This window comes from Canis lupus, chromosome 18, assembly GCF_003254725.2.
Source record: "Canis lupus dingo isolate Sandy chromosome 18, ASM325472v2, whole genome shotgun sequence".
In the NCBI taxonomy this organism is placed as follows: Eukaryota; Metazoa; Chordata; class Mammalia; order Carnivora; family Canidae; genus Canis; species Canis lupus.
In genome coordinates this window covers 43,161,740-43,167,739 of record NC_064260.1, presented here as the reverse complement: position 1 = coordinate 43,167,739, position 6,000 = coordinate 43,161,740, and the positions used below count along the sequence as shown (strand labels likewise).

General features: G+C 38.1%; 1 long non-coding RNA gene across 1 annotated transcript in view; it reads right to left on the bottom strand.

The window, feature by feature from the left end:
- Positions 1-338: 338 nt before the first annotated feature.
- LOC118351280 (uncharacterized) overlaps positions 339-6,000 on the bottom strand; it is a 67,345-nt gene continuing 61,683 nt past the window's right edge. The window contains exons 3-6 of the long non-coding RNA XR_007403555.1: positions 3,445-3,595; positions 3,122-3,273; positions 2,067-2,199; positions 339-1,732 (exon numbers count right to left, since the gene is read on the bottom strand). This is a non-coding gene — a long non-coding RNA (uncharacterized LOC118351280). The remainder of the gene's footprint in view (positions 1,733-2,066; positions 2,200-3,121; positions 3,274-3,444; positions 3,596-6,000) is intronic.

Below are 6,000 nucleotides of genomic sequence, written 5' to 3'. Positions count from 1 at the left end.
TGGCCAGCCGGCCTAACAGGAGGGTGGCTGTGCCCTGGGCTCTTGGTCTCAGGGACAACCTTTATACTCTTGCATTCATTCACCAAACCAGGAGCCACCAAGCACAGATGGCAGGCAAGGCACAGAGCTGGTCTCTGCAGGAGAAACAAAAACACACCGGACCCAAGAAACAGAGGTCCTTGAGGACAGGAGGGGTGGTGTTTCTTTGAGGACTTTTTTCTATCCCTCAGTTTCTACCCCGTAGGAAGAGGGACACTGCAAGCCACCATGAATCATTTACTAGTTAGTATAAATGAAAGCTCAGAAATGAGGTTAGTATAAGGGTTGAGAGAGAAAGAAGACATGGATCTGTAGGAGGGAGTACCAACCAGGGTACAGAGGGGAGGGCCAACCCGTGAAGATCAGAGGAACTGAAGACAAGCCCATATAACTCTGTTAACTAATTAAATATGTACACACATGCGTGTGTGTGCATGTGCACAGACACATACACATACACATACACATACACATACACATACACATACACATACACAAACACACAGAAGATAAAACTTATAAGGCAGCTCATTGGAGCCAAGGATAAAAGATATAAGCCCGAACTCATAGGGTTACTGTATGCATGCAAGAGTGTAAGAAGCAGACAAAAGTGAACAAGGATCTGTAAAACTATGTGACAATTGTTACCATTAGTTATAGAGAAGGATAATGGATGGGATTTTTTAATGAACCGTGTATTAGATAATGTATTTGTATCCGAGTTAAAAATCCTGACTTTGACAATTATACTGCAGCCCTGTAAGAGAATGTCCTGATCTTAGGAAATACACACTGAAGTGCTTCGGGGTTAGGTCAGTTTTTTTTTAATGGTGCATATACAACATCTGAAAAGCACAAAGGATGGAAGACTGATGGCAAAGGGGTGAGGAAGAGAAGGCAGAGAGCGGAATGAAGCTTCACTAAGGATTTGATGACTGAGGACGGCGTGAAAAACAGGGAAGGGGTTCATGAGAAGAGCGGTTGCAGAGAGGGCATACCAGACAAGGGTCATGGCATGAGCAAAGGTATGGCTCAAGCATGGAGCTTAGCCCACCTAGACAACTTAAAGAGTGAGGCCTACTTAGAGTTTCCAACATGTGAGGAGGAATGTGGATGGACAGACAGATGGGACAAGACTCTGAAGGGACTTGGCGCTAGTGCAGGGTAGGTAGGCTCTGAAATTGGAAGAAATTTCTTATAGACACAATTCTTATCTGCAAATCAACCACTATCTGTCTTGTGAGACAGAGAATATGCATGTAATGTGTGCAATAACAGGCTCAAGACCATTTTGAAGAAACGGTTTTTAAAATCAGGTCAACTGAGCCAAGAAGCGCTCGGAATTGAGTTGAGTGAACTCTGTTTCATAGATGTCTATGAGCAAAGACTCCATAGGCATGGTGCCAGACTCTGGGGATAGAGAGATGAAATGATGTGGTCCCCACCCTCAAGGTAGATCACAGGCTGGCAACAGGAAGAGCTTCGTAGACAAAGTGAGTTTTGAGTGGGAGAAAGGGGATGCAGATTGATAACCAGCCAGGCCTTTCTTCCAGCTTACCACTGACCTCCAGAGTGTTTGGCCTCTACTATGGTTGGTACTTAGGCATCAGTGCACTGATGTTAGGGATGGAAAGGCCATTTGGTGGCCTTCTAAATTGGATGTAATTGACCTCTACTTAGCCACAGTGATGATCTGTTGGAGGAAGGAAAAAAAAAATTAAACTGGTCAAGAAAATTAAAGACTAATTTCATTCATTCACATAGATGCAAAAGTCCTAGAAATTGAGTTCAGCAATGTATAAAAAATATAATATGTCATGATCAAGCTGGGTTGATCCTAAGAAAGCAAAAGTGATTTAACATTGGAAAAGCTATTAATGTAATTCATCCCATCAAAGGATAAAGAAGGAAAACTGTATGGTTATCTAAACAATTGTAGAAAAAAAAATCATTTGCTAAAATCCAGCACCAATTCATAATGAAACTTCCTGCCTGATAGAATTTTGTTTTTGTTTTTGTTTTTTTACCAAATAATTAGAGTAAACGTCATTCTTCAAACATCATTCTTCAAGGTGAAATGTTAGAAGCATCCCTTTAAAAGTCAGGAACAAGACAAAAATGTCTGCATCAATTCTTCTTTCCAGCATTGTACTTGAGGTCCTATCCAGTACAATAAGAAAAGAAAAAAAATTAAAATGTATAAGTTTTGGAAAAGAAAAAAAAAAGACTGACATTATTATAGATAATATAGTTGTTTACTGGAAAACACAAAAGACTTTATAGATAAATTACTAGAGTTAATTTTTAAAAGCTTAACAAGGTGAGTGGATAATATAAATCAATTGCATTTCTAAACTCCAGCAATAAACAATTATAAAACATAATTTCAAAAGATGCTAATTATAATAGCAACCAAAACTAAGGTACTTAGGAATAAACATGATGTAAGGTGTGGAAGACCTTTATAGAAAAAATCAACTTTATGGAAAGACTTTAGATAAGTTTTAAGTAAATGGAGAGATGAGCTGTATTCATGGATAAAAAGTCATAACATGAAAATGATGCCAATTCTCTTTCAATTGATCTATTGAGTCCACTCAAGTCTTTATCCCAAGAGGGGTTTTCAAGTAACTTGACAAGCTATTTCTAAAACTTCTATGGAAGGACAGAGTCCTAATAGTAGTCAAGATATTCTTGAGTAAAGAATAAGGTGTAGGGACCTTTTCTACTATATATAAAAACATAATATAAAGCCATAGTAATATAGTGTGGTATAGGAACAGGGACAGACAAATTTTCCAAAGAAATTGAACAAAGTACTCCAAAGAAGACCTACTTGAAATCTTGGAAGACCTTATGGAAACTTGATTTATGACAGAGACAGCACAGCAGATCACCAGAGAAAGAATAAATTATCCATTTAATGATGCCCACAATTTATTGTTCACGTGGGGAGAGGGGAAATAAGACGGATCCCTATTTCACACCACATCCAAAAATGAATATGTAAATTAAAAGCAAAACATACAAGACAACACTTAAATTTTTAGATGAAAATATAGAATTTCTTTATGAAGGATACCTGGGTAACTCAGTGATTGTCTGCCTTCAGCTCAGGGCATGATGCAGATCCAGGGATCATGTCCTGCATTGGGCTCCCTGCGAGGAGGCTGGTTCTCTCTCTGTCTATGTCTCTGCCTCTCTCTGTGTCTCTCATGAATAAATAAATAAAATCTTTAGAAAAAAAATAATTTCTTTATGAGATCAAGACATAGACGGATTTCTTTTTTTTTTTTTAAGGATTTCTTATACAAGGTACAAAATGTGCTAACCATAAAACAAAAGGCTGCTATATTAGACTATATTAAAAACTTCTTTCATCAAAATATATCTTAAATGAGGCACCTGGGTAGCTCAGTCAGTCAAGGGTCCAAGTCTTGACTTCAGCTCAGGTCATGATTTCAGGGTCATGAGATCAAGCCCCAGGTCAGGCTCTGAGTTGGGCATGGAGCCTGCTTAAGATTCTTTCTCTCCCTCTCCCTCTGCTCCTTCCCCCCTAAAAAAAGAAAAAATATATATTATATATATATATATAGATTAGACTTTAGATATAGATAGACTTTAGACTTATATATCTTTAAGAAAATGAGAAGCCAAGCCACAAAATGGGAGAGGATGTCTGTAATGCTTTAACTGACCAATGAATATATAAGAAACTTCTCCTATAGCGGTCTGCATGCTCATTTCCTTGTCTCTTTCAGAACCTTTACTCAAATGTCATGTTTTTAATAAAACCTTCCCTGATCACTGTTTAAAAAACTGCAAGTTCACCACCACTCCTGGCCCTGCCTATTGTCCTTTCCTGCTTTATTTTTAGCTGTAACACTTATCATTACCATACATACTATATATGTGACTAAATATGTGTCTCTCCTTCTCCCCAACAGACTGTAAACTCTGAAATGAGACCAGGAATTTTCATCTATTTTGTTCACTACTGTGTTCCCAGCATACAGAAGAGAGCACATAGCAGGTGCTCAATAAATATGTGTTGACTAAACAAACACTTACAAATCAATAATAAAAATAACAACAACCCAAAAGAAAAACCAGCAAAAGGCTTAAACAAGGCATTTCAGAAAAAAAAGGAAAAAAACACAACTTGTCAATAAACATATAAAAAGATGCTTGAATTTATGAATAATCAGGAAAATGCAAATTAAGACCAAAATGAGATACTCTTTTGCATTTACCAGATTGGCAAACATTAAGAATTCTGATAATACTAAGTATCAGCAAGGATGAGGAGCATAGGAAACTCTTAATACATCTACTGGTGGGAGCGTAAATGATTTCCCTCTTTAGAAAATAATTTGGGATTATCTTGTAAAGGTGAACATGTGCTTAGTCTACATGTTGGTTTCTCTGTTCTTGGGTTTATACCCTGGACCAACGCCACTTGAGATGCAGTCCACAGACTGGTGTCAGTATATAAATGATCTGTGATAAGCCATCATGAGACAAGTACAAAAATTGAAAGTAAGCATTAAGAAATGTAATAGCAACCTGATGCTGCCAACTTATATTTATTTTTCAGATAAAGATTTTATTTATTTAGTCATGAGAGACACACAGAGAGAGGCAGAGACACAGGCAGCGGGAGGAGGAAGCTCCTCGCAGGGAGCCTCAAGTGGGACTCCATCCCTGGACCGGGATCACACCCTGAGCTGAAGGCAGACACTCAACTGCTGAGCCACCCAGGTGTCCCCAGACATTTTTTTTTATCATGGTGAAATATACCTAACATAAAAATTGACCATTTAGAGGTGCCTGGGTGGCTCAATTGGTTAAGTGGCCAACTCTTGACTTCAGCTCAGGTCATGATCTCAAGGTCCTGGGATGGAGCCCCATGTCAGGCTCCACACTCAGCAGGGAGTCTGCTTGAGGATCCTCTCACTCCCTTTCCCTCCCCTTGCTTGAGCTTTTTTCTCTCTCTTTCAAATAAATAAATAAATATTTTTTAAAATTTGACCGTTTAAGTAAATCATTTTTAAGTGTATAGTTCAGTGGCATTAAGTACATTTACACTGTTGTGCAACCATCACCACCATCAATCTCCAGAACATTTTTGATTTTCCTCAACTGAAATCCCGTACCCATTAAACAATAACTCCTCATTCTCTCTGTCCCCTCAGCTCCTAACAGCCATTCTACTTTCTGCCTCCATGATGCACATGGAATCATAGAGTATTTGCCCTTTTGTGACTGGATTATTTCACTTAAGATAATGTCCTCAAGTTTTGTCCTTGACATAAGGACAGGATTTCCTTCCTTTTAAAGGCTGAATAATAGTCCATTGAATGTATACACATTTCATTTATATATCCATCTATCAATGAACACTTGGGTTGCTTCCACCTTTTGTCTATTGTGAATAACTGCCATGCCATATTTAGTGAAATATATGTCTGTTGCATATAATAACATTTCATTTTCCAAGTAATCATGTTTATGGTGTTTTATATAAATATCAGTCTGGAACAGATTGGAAAAAAATTTCAATTGACCCACAGATAGTTCAAGAAGCACCACCCTGGGGGTAGTGGAAGGGGAGGTGGGTGGGGAGATGGGGTGACTGGGTGATGGGCACTGAGGGGTGCACTTGATGGGATGAGCACTAGGTGTTATACTATATGTTAGCAAATCAAACTCCCATAAAAAAAATTAAAAAAAAAAAAAGCACCACCCTGGAGTAAAGGCTTCCAAGCTTTCCTAAAAACCATAGTAAGAAAACTCTTCACACAACAGCCTGGGACACATAAACCTAACTGAAGAGGAAGCTTCATGAAGCAATACTTCACATGAAATGCACTAACATAGTTATAGCTGTCTTTCATTAAAAAAAAAAATCCTGGTTGAATCTATTAAATTGATTTCATAGCCCACTAAAGATCATGAATC